General features: G+C 45.4%; 1 long non-coding RNA gene across 1 annotated transcript in view; it reads right to left on the bottom strand.

Annotated features, from left to right (window-relative positions):
- Positions 1-11,808: 11,808 nt before the first annotated feature.
- Positions 11,809-16,067, bottom strand: part of LOC142100126 (uncharacterized) — a 31,922-nt gene continuing 27,663 nt past the window's right edge. Inside the window, exon 3 of the long non-coding RNA XR_012678721.1 lies at positions 11,809-13,551. This is a non-coding gene — a long non-coding RNA (uncharacterized LOC142100126). The remainder of the gene's footprint in view (positions 13,552-16,067) is intronic.

The raw sequence follows: 16,067 nt of genomic DNA on the forward strand, positions 1-16,067 counted from the left end.
TACCTCCCCTACAGTGTAATAGATAATATGACACAATCTCATATATTACCAATCTTAAAGTTAATATTAAAACACATTATGGGAGTGAACACAGACATGCTATGGGAATGAAAACATACATATGGAATACACAGTCATAATGTGTGCTAGGACAGACACTCTTGGGGGACATTGGGATAAAAAGTACATGTTTAACGGTATTATGAAAAATTGTAACACACGTCTGGGACAGTCTGGGACTGAGAAGGCGTCCCGACTGTTGCCCTGGTTGAGGAGGAACGGACGTCCCGGTCGTTATGACGATGGCCGGACAAGGGGCAGTAAGCACAAGTGAGCAGCGGTTGCTTGTAGTAAAGCCGCGGCTCGTAACACATTTGTAAATAGTTCACTTTAATAAACTTCAGTGTCACAATTATCCACTTTTTACCATCAGAAATCTGCTACTATCGGTTAAGCGATCGCATCCCATGTATGCTAGTTATGGATGATAAAGGATTAATGCTCCAAATGATATTGTGTTTGGAATGCTAATAGGCTGGTTTGAACCAGTACTTTGGCGGGCTCCTGAGGGAAGACACATAGGCAACAGTTGGAGTGAGTTGTCCCCCACCCTTGGACAGCATCGTTTGAACCGAACTATGACTTGCAATGTACTGGACTTACCTATATCTTAAACCAATGGAGAATGCTTATACAATTGTCTTGTTTACTTTATGACATCATCACTGTTTTTTATGTACCACAAATTGTATATAAACCAGACACTCATTCAGTCTACTTTGACCACAGGCTTCAGGACTGAATGACTATTTGCTGAATCCAGTGCGTTTCATATGTATCGGCTGTACTTTATTTATTTTTTTTGTAATTTGTTACATCGTGCTATTAAATCTCTTTTGTGCATTGGAACCACATTAATCACAACGGACAATTATTATTTGGTTGCGACCATACAAACATTACATTCCCTTCACCACTAAGGGGATTAATTGTACCATTGTGATCATTACCTTCAATGTTGCCTTATGATTGCTTAAATTGTGTAGTGTATTTTAGATTATTGTGTAGTGTACAATATGTATAGTGGGTGATTCCTATTCATATAATTTTGGATGACGGTGCTAACTATTAGCCTCAGGTTTTTTTCATTGGATCAACAAGTCATGATATTTCTTCAATGAGTGACATCATTATGAGGTTCTCGCTTCTCTTCAGTGTATAAATAATAACCTAGTTCAGTGGTTCCCAAACTTTTGCAGTTCGCGGCACCCTTAGAGGCTCCAAATTTTTTCAAGGCACCCCTCCAAAATAATTATTGAGCAGTCCTGTTTTAGAAGTAGTTGGGTCAAAAATTGTAATAAGTATTTAGGTTAGGAAATACTTATTTAGTTGTATGCAAAAATGCCCCCTCTGCATCCAGACACTCTGCCCCCTCTGCATCCAGACACTCTGTCCCCTCTGCATCCTGACACTCTGCCCCCTCTGCATCCAGACACACTGCCCCCTCTGCATCCAGACACACTGCCCTCTCTCTCACTACCCTCTCTGCCCTCTGTCACGCTGTCCCACCTCCTCTGCTCTCTGTCATGCTGTCCCCCTCCTCTGCCTCTGCCCTCTCTCACGATGTCCCCCTCCTCTGCACTCTGTCACGCTGACCCCCTCCTCTGCACTCTGTCACGCTGTACCCCTCCTCTGCCCTCTCTCACGCTGTCCCCTCCTCTGCCCTCTATCTCGCTGTCCCCTCCTCTGCCCTCTGTCACACTGTCCCCCTCCTCTGCCCTCTGTCACGCTGTCCCCCTCCTCTGCCCTCTCACACGCTGTCCCCTTCTCTGCCCTCTCTCACGCTGTCCTCCTCCTCTGCCCTCTCTCACGCCGTGTCCCCCTCCACGTCCCTCTCACGCTGTGTCCCCCTCCACTGCCCCTCTTCTCTGCCTCACTGTGCCCCTCCTCTGCCCCGCTGTCACACTCCTCTGCCCCGCTGTCACTCTCCTCTGCCCTGGCTGTCACCCTCCTCTGCCCCGCTGTCGCTATCCTCTGCCCCGCTGTCACACTCCTCTGCCCTGCTGTCACCCTCCTCTGCCCCTGCTGTCACCCTCCTCTGCCCCTGCTGTCACCCTCCTCTGCCCCGCTGTCACACTCCTCTTTTTCTGCTGTCCCCCTCCTCTGCACTCTGTCACGCTGTCCCCCTCCTCTGCCCTCTCTCACACTGTCCCCTACTCTGCCCTCTCTCTCGCTGTCCCCTCCTCTGCCCACTGTCACACTGTCTCCCTCCTCTGCCCTCTGTCACGCTGTCCCCCTCCTCTGCCCTCTCACACACTGTCCCCTCCTCTGCCCTCTCTCACGCTGTCCCCTCCTCTGCCCTCTGTCACACTGTCCCCCTCCTCTGCCCTCTCACACGCTGTCCCCTCCTCTGCCCTCTCTCACACTGTCCTCCTCCTCTGCCCTCTCTCACGCTGTGTCCCCCTCCTCTGCCCTCTCCCACGCTGTCCCCTCCTCTGCCCTCTCTCACGCTGTCCTCCTCCTCTGCCCTCTCTCATGCTGTGTCCCCCTCCATGCCCCCTCACGCTGTGTCCCCCTCCACTGCCCCTCTTCTCTGCCTCACTGTGCCCCTCCTCTGCCCTGCTGTCACACTCCTCTGCCCCGCTGTCACTCTCCTCTGCCCCGGCTGTCACCCTCCTCTGCCCTCTGTCACTCTCCTCTGCCCCGCTGTCACACTCCTCTGCCCTGCTGTCACCCTCCTCTGCCCCCGCTGTCACACTCCTCTGCTTCTGCTGTAACTCTCCTCTGCTCTCTGTCCCCCTCCTCTGCCCCACTGTCAAACTCCTCTGCCCAGCTGTCACCCTCCTCTGCCCCGCTGTCACTCTCCTCTGCCCTGCTGTCACCCTCCTCTGCCCCGCTGTCACTCTCCTCTGCCCCGGCTGTCACCCTCCTCTGCCCTGCTGTCACCCTCCTCTGCCCCGCTGTCACTCTCCTCTGCCCCGGCTGTCACTCTCCTCTGCCCTGCTGTCACTCTCCTCTGCCCCACTGTGCCCCTCCTCTGCCCCGCTGTGCCCCTCCTCTGCCCCGCTGTTACTCTCCTCTGCCCCGCTGTCACCCTCCTCTGCCCTGCTGTCACCCTCCTCTGCCCCTTCTGTCACCCTCCTCTGCCCCGCTGTCTCTCTCCTCTGCCCCTGCTGTAACTCTCCTCTGCCCCTGCTGTCACCCTCCTCTGCCCCGCTGTCACTCTCCTCTGCCCTGCTGTCACCCTCCTCTGTCCCGCTGTCACTCTCCTCTGCCATGGCTGTCACCCTCCTCTGCCCTGCTGTCACTCTCCTCTGCCCCGCTGTCACACTCCTCTGCCCTGCTGTCACACTCCTCTGCCCCGCTGTGCCCCTCCTCTGCCCAGCTGTCACTCTCCTCTGCCCTGCTGTCACCCTCCTCTGCCCCTTCTGTTACCCTCCTCTGCCCCGCTGTCTCTCTCCTCTGCCCCTGCTGTAACTCTCCTCTGCCCCTGCTGTCACCCTCCTCTGCCCCGCTGTCATCCTCCTCTGCCCCGCTGTCCCTCTCCTATGCCCCGCTGTCACTCTCCTCTGCCCCGCTGTCACCCTCCTCTGCCCCGCTATCACCCTCCTTTGCCCCTGCTGTCACTCTCTTCTGCCCCTGCTGTAACTCTCCTCTGCCCCTGCTGTCACCGTCCTCTGCCTCTGCTGTCACTCTCCTCTGCCCCCGCTGTCACTCTCCTCTGCCCCTGCTGTAACTCTCCTCTGCCCCTCTGTCTGCCCCGCTGTCACGATCCCTGTCACTCCTCTGCCGCGGGCCAGCCATAAAAAAAAGAAAGAACACAGTAACTTACCAATCCGCAGCTGTCACTGAATATCGACGTCAGTGACAGCTGCGGGAGAGAGGAGGCTGCTGGGTCCCGGCGCCCGACGGATTGGTAAGTTACTGTGTTCTTTCTTTCTTTTTTATATGGCTGGCCCCCAAGTGGCAGGGCCGCGGCACCCCTAGAAGCCGTGGCGCACAGTTTGGGAACCACCGACCTAGTTAATTATCTACTTGCTGATAACTTTTGGAAACGCCAAAAAGAAAGCAAACTGTACAGTCATGGCCAAAAATTTTGAGAATGACACAAGTATTGGTTTTTGCAAAGTTTGCTGCTTCAGTGTTTTTAGACTATTTTGTCAAATGTTGCTATGGTATACGGAAGTAAAATAACAAGGATTTCATCAGTGTCAAAGGTTTTTATTGACAATTACATAAAGTTTCTGCAAAGAGTCAATATTTGAAGTGTTGGCCCTTCTTTTTGAGGACCTCTGCATTTTGCCCTGGCAAGCTGTTAATCAACTTCTGGGCCACATACTGACTAATGGCCGACCTATTCTTGTCTAATCAATGCTTGGTCTGGGGAGTTTCCTGGCCAGGGACCCAAAATTTCGATGTCTTGATCTCCGAGCCACATAGTTATCACTTTTGCCTTATGGAAAGGTGCTCCATCATGCTGGATAAGGCATCATTGTTTGTCACCAAACTGTTCTTGGATGGCTAGGAGAAGTTGCTCTTGGGGGATGTTTTGGTACCATTCTTTATTCATGGCTGTGTTTTTAGGCAAAATTGTGAGTGAGCCCACTCTCTTGGCTGAGAAGCAACCCCACACATGACACAGGACTGATGGTAGCGCTTACCTTTCCTTCTCCGCACAAGCGATTTTCCGGATGCCCCAAACAATCTGAAAGGGGATTCATCAGAGAAAATGACTTTACCACAGTCCTCAGCAGTCCAATCCCTGTACCTTTTGCAGAATATCAGTCTGTCCCTGATGTTTTTCCTGGACAGAAGTGGCTTCTTTGATATCCTTCTTGACACCGGGCCATCCTCCATTCACCTCACTATGCATGCATATGCACTCACACCTGCCTGTTCTCATTCCTGAGCAAGCTCTGCACTGGGGGTGCACCGATCCCACAGCTGGCAGTTCTGGTGCTTGCTGGACGTTCTTGGGAGCCCTGAAGCTTTCTTCACAACTATTGAACCTCACTCCTTGAAGTTCTTGATGGTCCGATAAATGGTTGATTTAGGTGCAATCTTATAAGCAGCAATATCATTGCCTGTGAAGCCCTTTTTGGGCAAAGCAATGATAACTGCACGTGTTTCCTTGCAAGTAACCATGGTTAACATAGGAAGAACAATGATTTCAAGCACCACCCTCTGTTTAAAGCTTCCAGTCTGTTATTCTAACTCAATCAGCATGACAGAGTGATCAGCCTTGTCCTCATCAACACTCTCACCTGCGTTAACGAGAGAATCACTGTCCTGATGTCAGCTGGTCCTTTTGTGGTAGGGCTGAAATTCAGTGGAAATGTTGTTTTTGCGATAAAATAAATTGTCATGGCAAAGAGGGACTTAGAAATTAATTGCAACTCATCTTATCACTCTTCATGACATTTTGGAGTATATGCAAATTGCCATCATAAAAAACTGAGGCAGTAGACTTTGTGAAAAATAATATTTGTCATTCTCAAAATTTTTGACCATGATTGTATATTAGACAGGCATTTGTTAGAATTGTTAAACCTTGTTACGAGTCACGGCGGTGCCTAGCCGCCGCGACTCTCTCCTCCGCGTCTCGGCCGTCGCTATGACGACCGGGACGTCACTTTCGGGTCCTGTCCCGGCCTAGGCAACGGTCGGGACGCTGCAGGGCATAGCACCGCGCCCCGGCATTAGGTGCAGCCGGGCGCGTGCGCTAATTCAGGTGGCGCTCAGGAGGACAGCCCCTAGGGCTAATTGTCCCTGCTTCCATTGGCCAGTTTTGCTGTATAAGGCAGGGAGGGCTTAGCCTCCCTGCCGGTTATAGTTCTGCCTGTCAGTTTATAGCCTGCTCCTGTACCTTTGTTCCTGTAGTACCTGTTTGATTGGATTACCCGTGTGTGACCCCTGGCCTGTTTCTGGATTTCGCTGTCTTGCCTGTGTCCCTGATCATTTGGCCTGTACCACGGATTCTGCTTACCTGCCTGTGACCCTGACCTTTTGGCGTGTTGACTATTCTCTCCTGCTAGTGACCCCTGACCTCGGCCCGTTCTCTGGATTACACTCTGCCATTACTCTCCGTTCTGGGTTCCCCGCAGCCAGTACCCATCTCACGACCCTCAGCTGTCTGCGGCCAAGTCTGTCCCCACCACTAGGAGCTCCAGTGAATACCAGACTCCTGAGTAGACTCCGGGTTTTGTGGTGCTGACTGCTGGGTTTCCTAACAAATCTATTGATATTTCCCCTATGTGTAAAAGTGCCATTGGAAAAACCTGTGGATTTATGAAACTCCGGTTAGTACTTAAGTTGTGTTCAAATTTGACCATCCCTAGACACATTTGATTATAGATACCCTAAGTACTAAATTGCTCCACTATCAGTATTTTGTTTATAATCTGTTTTTCCTTCATCAGTGACAGCATCTACTTTAAGCTACAAATGTTATAGTTTACTGCCATTGACAAAGTATCATTGGGAACTGAATTTTTGTTGTTGAATGTACTACATACTGTAAAGCACCCACTCCTTTTCTGCCAATGATGGTGACTTCAATCAGAGCCGGATTTACACCTCATGGGGCCCTAGGCAAGATATCGTTTTGGGCCCCCCCCTTCACACTCACAGTGGCCCCTCACACGCACAGTGGCCCCACACACGCACAGTGGCCCCTCACATGCACATAATACACACACACAGTGGCCCCTCACACACATAATACACGCACGCAGTGGCCCCTCACACACACAAACATAATACACGCACGCAGTGGTCCCTCACACACACACACACATAATACACGCACGCAGTGGCCCCTCTCACACACACACACACATAATACACGCATGCAGTGGCCCCCTCACACACACACACACATAATACAAGCACGCAGTGGCCCCTCACACACACACATAATACAAGCACGCAGTGGCCCCTCACACACACACATAATACACGCACGCAGTGGCCCCTCACACACACACATAATACACGCACGCAGTGGCCCCTCACACACACACATAATACACGCACACAGTGGCCCCTCACACACACATAATACACACAGACAGTGGCCCCTCACACACACACAATACACAAAGACAGTGGCCCCTCACACACTTAATACACACATACAGTGGCCCCTCACACACACACAATACACACAGACAGTGGCCCCTCACACACACATAATACACACAGACAATGGCCCCTCACACACACAGACAGTGGCCCCTCACACACACACACACAATACACACAGACAGTGGCCCCTCACACACATAATACACACAAACAGTGGCCCCTCACACACATAATACATACAGACAGTGGCCCCCTCACACACATAATACATACAGACAGTGGCCCCTCACACACATAATACATACAGACAGTGGCACCTCACACACATAATACATACAGACAGTGGCCCCTCACACACACACACACATAATATACACACAGTGGCCCTTCACACACACATAATACATACAGACAGTGGCCCCTCACACACACATAATACACACACTATTAATATACTACCCTACCCCTCCCCCAACTTACCTTTTTCCATCTAGGAGCTGTGGACTGGAGTCTTCATCCCCTTCACACATCGAACGAAACCTGTCATGTGGTGCATGTCCCATGTGACACAGAGCAAACCACCCACCACACTAGACCCGTGTGGCCCCTCCCCCGACTCTTCCTACCTAGCTGCACAATGACACATGTAGACCAGTAGGTACTTCCAAGGCCACGTAAACTTTTGGTTTATTTGTACACTTTAAAACTTCACAAACATTTTTAAATACTCATATGCAGATCTGACCCCAAACAATCAAGTAATTTTGCTGGCTAATAAAGACTGTGAATATGCCTTCTCCACCATTTTATCCAATTTAAAAAATACCGACCTGTGAAACAAAATCTAATTTTTACATGTTTTTGTTTACATGACTATTGCATTGTGTAAGTATAAAAAAAACCTTGAGCATTTGGGAGAGAGCATAGATAAATACTGCATGAGCAGTGACTGTGTTTTATGGTAATCCTACATTCTGCTTTACACTCAGACCAGAAAAGCACACAAAACATAAATAGGAGGCCGCTTGAGAGTAAATATAGTGGAAAATGCCGGATGACTCTGAAGCAGTGTTACAGCATTTGCATTCAATGAGCCTGATGCTGAATGGTATGTACGCCAATTTGTGTAGCATTAAATATGAAAATTGTTCTGTGCATCTCAGAAAACAAGTTGCACACATATATGCGCACAATTTAATGTACACTTACGCTTCCTTATGACTGAAAAGTTGGGACAGTGGATGGAAGGGGCAGTCTAATGTCAGCTGATTACAGTAATTTAAGTACAGTAAAGGCATGTTCACAAAAATTCGGCTGATGTAAACCAGCCCATATGCGCATATACACCAATTAGGACAGAGCCATAGCTCTTTCACTAATACTTCCTTCCTTGTTCACGGCTATATTACAAGATTTAGCAGACATTTGTCTATGTGAATTTGTTGTCTTTTGCTGGCAGATTGAAATTCTGTATAGGTATGTCAAATGTAATTATTTTTAGTATACTGAACAGCAATTGTGTATCTCGCTAGCAAACGTTGGCAAATGCTTCTGCTTAGGAAAATTATTGACACTTTTAAATTTTGTATTGTAAACACACTACTTTGTCTTGAAATGTTTATAAAAAGTTTTTTGTCCATTGTTCTCACCAGGCTAGTCCAGACAGGCCATCTAACAGGGGAGGTTTTGTGGAAGGACAGCTCATCTTCACTCCGCTCTCCAACCCCCCTAGTCCAGCACTGACCAATGGTTAAGGAGAATAGACCCAGGGGTTTGCAGAGGGAGGGGAAAGACTGTGGAAATTAGACCCAAGATATAAGGAGTCACTCAAAGGGGGAAGGGTGTTCATTCTGGGATTTCATTCATGAAGGTGCAAGATCGAGTTTTGAGTTGTCGTTCTCTAACTAGTCTATATATGTAGCTGAGAGAGATCCATGGGTCGTGAAGTCTGGACAGCCAGGTGACTATATCTCCTTAAGCTATTGGGGTAAGGGACAGATAATGTGGTAAACCTGCCTGGCATTTATTTACTGTGTGTACATAATATTCTAGTGTTGTTTGTATGACAATAAATATACTGTTGTATTTTTATAGCTGCATTTTGCCTGAGTGACCATACGAATCCTAGAAGGTACTGGGTAGACTTCCCTGGCATAGGAAGGCACCCGTGGGTGGCCAGCTAGCGTGAAGTGGGTAGCATTGGGCCAGATAAACCCGGTATCTTCACAGCTACGATGTAGATTGTGCAGACTGACCTCGAGCCTATGATCAGCATCCACACAGCAATACCAAAGCTGATTCAATTGTTGGCTGTGTTACATTTTTGTGCGTCAGAATCATTCCATCCACAGTAGTGGTGGCAGGAGATATGCCGCAGACTGCTTACAATTATGTACTCAAATGGGTACTACGCAGTGTCGGACTGGAACATCAACTGCCTACCGAGCGATACCATGGTAGGGGCCCACCAGAGGGGGTGTGGCCAACCACCTGAGTGTGTGACTAGACAGGGCATGGTCAGCCCACCGAGGACATGGCTAGTGCCATATTGTAGCATATAAAAATGCAGTATATGCAAGAAGTGCACAGTCTGGGTCCCAGCTTCTAGATCGGTACAAAGGGGAATAGTCACCCAAAATCAGGACTGTCCCACCAGAATCAGAACAGTTGGCAGCTATCCTGCTCTCCCTACCTGTTCTTTCACCTTTCACTTCCTGGTGTCTTAAGCTCAGTAGTTGCTTGTCTGGATCCTGGAATGTTGGGCTTCTGTTTGGGAAAAAAGGATAGGTACAAGAAATATGAAGAGTCGAGCCATGAGTGAACACTCTAGCCCCCCCCGTCCCAACCATCCCAGATGATAAATCAATAGCAACACACGGACACACACTAATACATTTCTCAAACGCATAGAGACACACTAATGTGGATTTTTCTATATACTGAATGCACGGACAAACACTAATACATTTCTCATGCACACTGATACATCCTAATGCATTTCTCATGCACACTAATACAATTCTTATACACACTGACTCACACCCCTTCTCGCATACACACATTTGTCATACACACTGACTCGCACTCTGATACACACAAACTGACTCACATCATCATCATCAATTTATATAGTGCCACCAATTCCACAGAGCTGTACAGTGATTATTTTGTCATTCACATCATTCCTGCCCTGATATTTGCCGATATTGTTGGTCAGATTTAAAACTGCAATTTAATTAAAGGTAGATGTTGTCTTAATCAAATCCTAAATCAGTGATTTGCCAGAATTGCACTTTGATACATTTACCCCCTACTTTTGCTCTCAGTCAATTTGACTGTCATTTAAATATATATAATAAACAGACAGCTTAACCTATAAGTAATAAATGATATAATGTAATACAAAACAATGAGTTAAAGCAAAGTTTAGAAAATTTGCAATTTTTGGAAAATTATAATGAAATCATTTGGATTACATGAGAACTTGGCAAAAATTTGGGCGTGTTGTAAGGGAATCTAAAACAATATGGCGCATGCCCAGTTCACATCACTGACCTCTTTAGGCTACACTATGTAGCTCCCAAGTAGAATTATTCTCCTCTGATGATGACACTTGGAATTTGTACATTATTCTAGGGACAATAAAAGCTTTATCACCTGGATAACATCAGTGTGATGAATGTTACTATAAATCAGAACAAGTATTATATTTAATATTATTTATTTAGTACATGTTCTACTGCATATGAGTCTTCTTTTACAATCACAGTATGTCTGCTTAAATCATATTAATAATATCCTCAGAATATATCTGCCTTGGCAATATTTTGCTTTTATAGTATTACTGTTGTAATCACGTGCATTTTGTGATGCCAGACATTAAATTAAGTTTCCCCCATATGGCATTGGATGATTCTTTGCACATTTACTCTCATGCACACTGACACACATTCTCTCACTTATACACAATACACAGTCATACATACTAATACACACTGACACACATTCTCTGACTCATACACACAGACACATACACACAGACACATACTTACCTCTTGCTGCAGTGCTACCTCCAGCTTTCTTAATGACAGAATGGGTAGGGGGCATGTCTGTGCTCTGATTGGCTGACACAGTCACTAAGCTAATCAGACTGCTGCAGAGACGGTGAGGAGTCTCCTGTGCATTACCAAGCAGCACAGGCTGCTCTTACAATGCTACATCTATGGGGGCCCTGGTGATCGCATTCTTGCTCTGCCCCCTAGCGAAAGTGGGTGGGGCCATGGGGCAGTGGAGCCCACCAGGGATCTCTCCGGGACCCCGTTGGGCCAGTCCGACACTGGTACTATGGGCATTCCTGTGTAGCAACAGACAATTTATTTGCCATTGGATGAGGAGCCCCTTTTGCCCATAAAACAGCAGGTTTTTTTTAACTTGTTTACTGATTGTCAAATGGGCAGTGGATGGTACTCCTAGTAGCCCTAGTACCATAGGGAGCAAATTAATCCATTTTTTTGGAATAGTAAACATTTTCATTCCATCAATGTCCTGGATATATGTGATGCATCTTTTGTCATCCACAGCATTGGTGACAAACTGCCAGTAAGTACCCATGACTCCTTTATGAGACAACAATTAGCAGAAATTATCACAAAAGCAAGGTGAACACATAGCTATTAAGTAATAATGTTTATTTTCATAACATTAGTGGACATAACTTTGGTCACATAAGTATTACTGGTCATATATTATAGTTGTCACAATGCTATGTATTTTAAGCTCCTTTTCACAATGCACCTAACCTTTTGAGAATCATGTTCTTTTCAAATATATTGCACATAATTTTTTCCATCACTAAAGCTACACATTTCTAAAACTGTAAAGTGTCTAGGGCAATATACCATTCATCCACATACATTGGTTTGTTTTTTTGTAAAGTGTGTTTTTTTCTAGTTTTAGGAGACAGCGCATACCCTTACAATCTTGGCACCTCACCTCTATATTAAATCCACCCACAGACAAAAAAGTTGCATACAATTCTGCATATACCTCCACCAGGTTGGTCATTGAATGGACATTTGGCCTTCTCAAAGCCTGTTTTTATTGCCTTGAAAGATTTGTTCATGTCAATTAGACCTTTTGACTTGCTAGTAGATCTCCTGCCTCTGAAATAAGGTGCAGGAAATCACAGCAAGGTTTTTAAGATATCACAGATAAGTGTAAATATTGTTAGCTTTGCAATGCAAGTAAATCTATGTTTTGGTAAACAGGTTACATTCTGATTCTAAAAATAGCCTGTGTCCAAATCTGTATAAAATGCACTGTCATGTACACTGAAATGTATCATTCTGATGTTCCATCTGACCTGACCACCTGGTAATTTCAACCAATGTGAGAGCAAATAAACATCACTTGCTTCAAAGACCTGTTTGAAAACATCTTCAATATTGCTGTATTCCTGTGACCTACAGATTAGACCCGAAATCTAATCCATCCTCTGGCTGTTTCTGAGGTTGGACCCAGCTCTCCAGTACCACCGCTCTGCCGCTACCCAGCAGCTGGCCAGTGTGATAGGCCAGGGGGATCCATCCACAGCACCCTGATCCATAGTAAGCGGTCAGGGGTACCAGCCCAAGTGTACCAGCACAAGAGTACACTAGCAGTTATAATTACCCAGAAGGAACGTGATTCTGGGCGCCTTAGAGGAGCCCAGTGGTGGCAGCAGGCTCCTCCTACTGCAGCAGGAGGGACGTATTCGGAATAACGAAAGGGGACGGTGGCAAAGTAAGCCCAGCCAGTTCCCAGCAACAACAGACAGGGTGGTATAGGCGGTCCATCCTGTCACTTATATATTGTCCCATTTTCTGTTAGTAGTTTAAACATGTAATTGTTGGTTCCTTAAATCATTTTACTTTGGGGTTAACATTTTATACAATTATGTATACATGGGCATAGAGTACATGAAAATGTGATTGAAATGTGTTTAAAAACATTTTGACACTTTTTTTTAATATATTATTTATTGACGGACTCAACACATATTTCAACATGCAGCATATATTTTCAGACCCAACCAAATGTATTTCCCATCTTTACTTAACCGAACCTCGCTAAGTGTAGCCCAAGCACTGAAGAGTGTGTCATCAAAGGCAGGTTGTTGAGCCATTTGCTCCCTCAGGCTCAATGGGAGCAGATGTGTCCTGGGTCCACAGGGACCATCCGATTAAGGAGGGCCACCAGAGCTGTGTCAACCCCTTCTATTGATGTTACAATCCATTCATGCTGACCCTTCATCTCCTAGAGGCATTCAGGCATGGTTTTCGGGAGCTCTTAGGCTTATTTTGAATTCTCTTTTATTGCCTCCAGTAGGCGCAGTTGGTGACAGTGCAGAACCAGCAGGCAGAGAAGCTGGCATTCCTCGAAGCTCCTACTTCTGCTCCTCTCCCATGATGGTTGGTTGCACCCCATCTAGAAAAATGAGAGAAACAAAAATTTAAAGTTAGCCCAAGGTTTAATGTAAGCTATGTAAGAGGTGACGAAGGAGGGGCCCGAGGAAGCCCAGAAGTGGAGAAGAAAATGGCTGTTGTGGATGAAGGTAAATAAGTGTAGCATATTATCATATTTGCAAACAATGTTTGTTTATGCAGGCATGACACTGTAGGCCTTAGATGATGTCCATGTTGGCCAAGGCAATTAATTGTGTAGGTATATCGTCACAGAGTATTTAGATGTTTGCATTAAATGAACTGTATTATCTTCTGTTTGCACCTTTTAAACCCACTCCCCAAAATAAATCTGCTTATAGAAACAAGTTGGGGAGAAATGTAAATGTTTGTGAAGTGCACTCTTATGGCATTCTGTCAGAGACATGTACATCGAACAAAGAGCTTTACACCTATGCTGGGAGCAGGACGAGTCTTAATGGCTTCTGATCTAAGAAGTACAGCTCTAATTGCTGGTGTGCTGCAAAAGCCTATATACCTTGATGAATGTATAATGCAAAAGATTATAGACAATAAAAAATAAATAAAAAACAAACCCCTGCTCACCAAAATCTTATGAAATGTTTAATACGTTACAATAAATGTTTATTGCAACACTAATAGGTTACCTTTCTATTATCCACAGATGCTACTGTTAAACTCTTTCAATACACAGATGCTTCCTTATGAAATCAGGACAGTGAATGGAAAGGACAGTCTAAAATAGGTAAGTACAGTACTATAAGTACAGTAAGGGCATGTTCACAAAAATGCAACTGATGCCGCATTTTACATGGATCTGCAGAAAGAAAGCATGTTAAAAGTTGCATCATAAAAATAAATAATTTATTTTTGATCACATATGGTTGTTCCCATGAACATAATTTGTAAGGTTTTCTTCAAAGGAATTGAATGCTTTATGTTTATACAGTGTGATTAATGCAGGGTCTTAGTGTTGCTGTTAGAGTAGAGTACACATCATCATCATCATCACCATTTATTTATATAGCGCCACTGATTCCGCAGCGCTGTACAGAGAACTCACTCACATCAGTCCCTGCCCCATTGGAGCTTACAGTCTAAATTCCCTAACATACACACACAGACAGAGAGAGACTAGGGTCAATTTTGTTAGCAACCATTTAACCTACTAGTATGTTTTTGGAGTGTGGGAAGAAACCGGAGCACCTGGAGGAAACCCACGCAAGCATGGGGAGAACATACAAACTCCACACAGATAAGGCCATGGTTGGGAATTGAACTCATGACCCCAGCGCTGTGAGGCAGAAGTGCTAACCACTACGCCACCGTGCTGCCCACCTGCTACACATCTACCTAATAAGGTGTTAAGTGTGAAGAGTAAAATGTATTTATACTTTACAAATGGGTAAGTCACATAACATCGTCCATACACCAGACTGACATGGTCATGGACGTAATTTACATTTGAGATAGCATAGAAAATGTTATTGTTTTACTCTTGCATAATGAACTATGCAACATAATGCTATGTAAAAAAACTAATTATATTAAAACTTACTTTTTTTTATAATAACAAGAGATAAGCCTACAGTACTCCATGCTTCATAAATCCAATTAAACCTTAAGCAATATAAACCACAAAACCGTCAAAATTTACAAAGGAGACAATAATTAAAACCCCAAATGGGGGACTCTCCGTCAATGTCCTGAAAACTTGTAAATATTGTTGTCTCTCAAAACAAACAATTTCATGTACAAATTCTAACAATGATGACAAAAGTTCACTCAAGACTCAATCAAGGCTGAATTGGGTCAAAAAATGTCTTATTACTCTGAAATCCAATTCAGATGTAATATCTGTGCATAACCATGAAGTTTCAGGAGTGACCAAATACCAAAATCTTCGAACATTAGTTAGGAAGAGATTCAATTAGGAGCATGGCGCTGCCAAACATCGCCTAGAAAGTCAGATGCGCACATTTCCACACATTATGGTAAGGAATCGCCGCTCATTTTTAAGCAACACAAGAGATAAAATCCTCAACATTGTGTTTGTCTATAGCAACCAATCAGATTCTAGTTAGCATTTATTTTGCACATTCTCCAAAATTACAGCTAGAATCTGATTGGTTGCTATAGGCAACATCTCCATTTTTTCAAACCTGCAGTTTAGTAAATATACCCCCAAGTAACTGTTTTGGTATGTCTGGCCTAAAATTACCAATGTTAAATTCTGCCCATGGTAGTAGAGATGACCAATTGTCGTGGAATTCTGAGGTGTACAAATGTAAAAACTGTTCCAGGGATTGATTAACCCTCTCCGTCTGACGTTAGATTGAGAGTGGTATGTGGATGAGAGGCTGATGTTGATCCCGAGGAGGCTACAGAAAGATTTCCAAAACTGCGCAACAAATTGGGAGCCACAATCAGAGACAATATCAGTAGGGAGCCCATGGAGCCGAAACACATGTTGAGTAAAAAGAATAGCTAGACCTTGTGCACTGGGAAGTCTAGTTAACG

The sequence above is a fragment of the Mixophyes fleayi genome, chromosome 8, assembly GCF_038048845.1.
Source record: "Mixophyes fleayi isolate aMixFle1 chromosome 8, aMixFle1.hap1, whole genome shotgun sequence".
Taxonomy (NCBI): Eukaryota; Metazoa; Chordata; class Amphibia; order Anura; family Limnodynastidae; genus Mixophyes; species Mixophyes fleayi.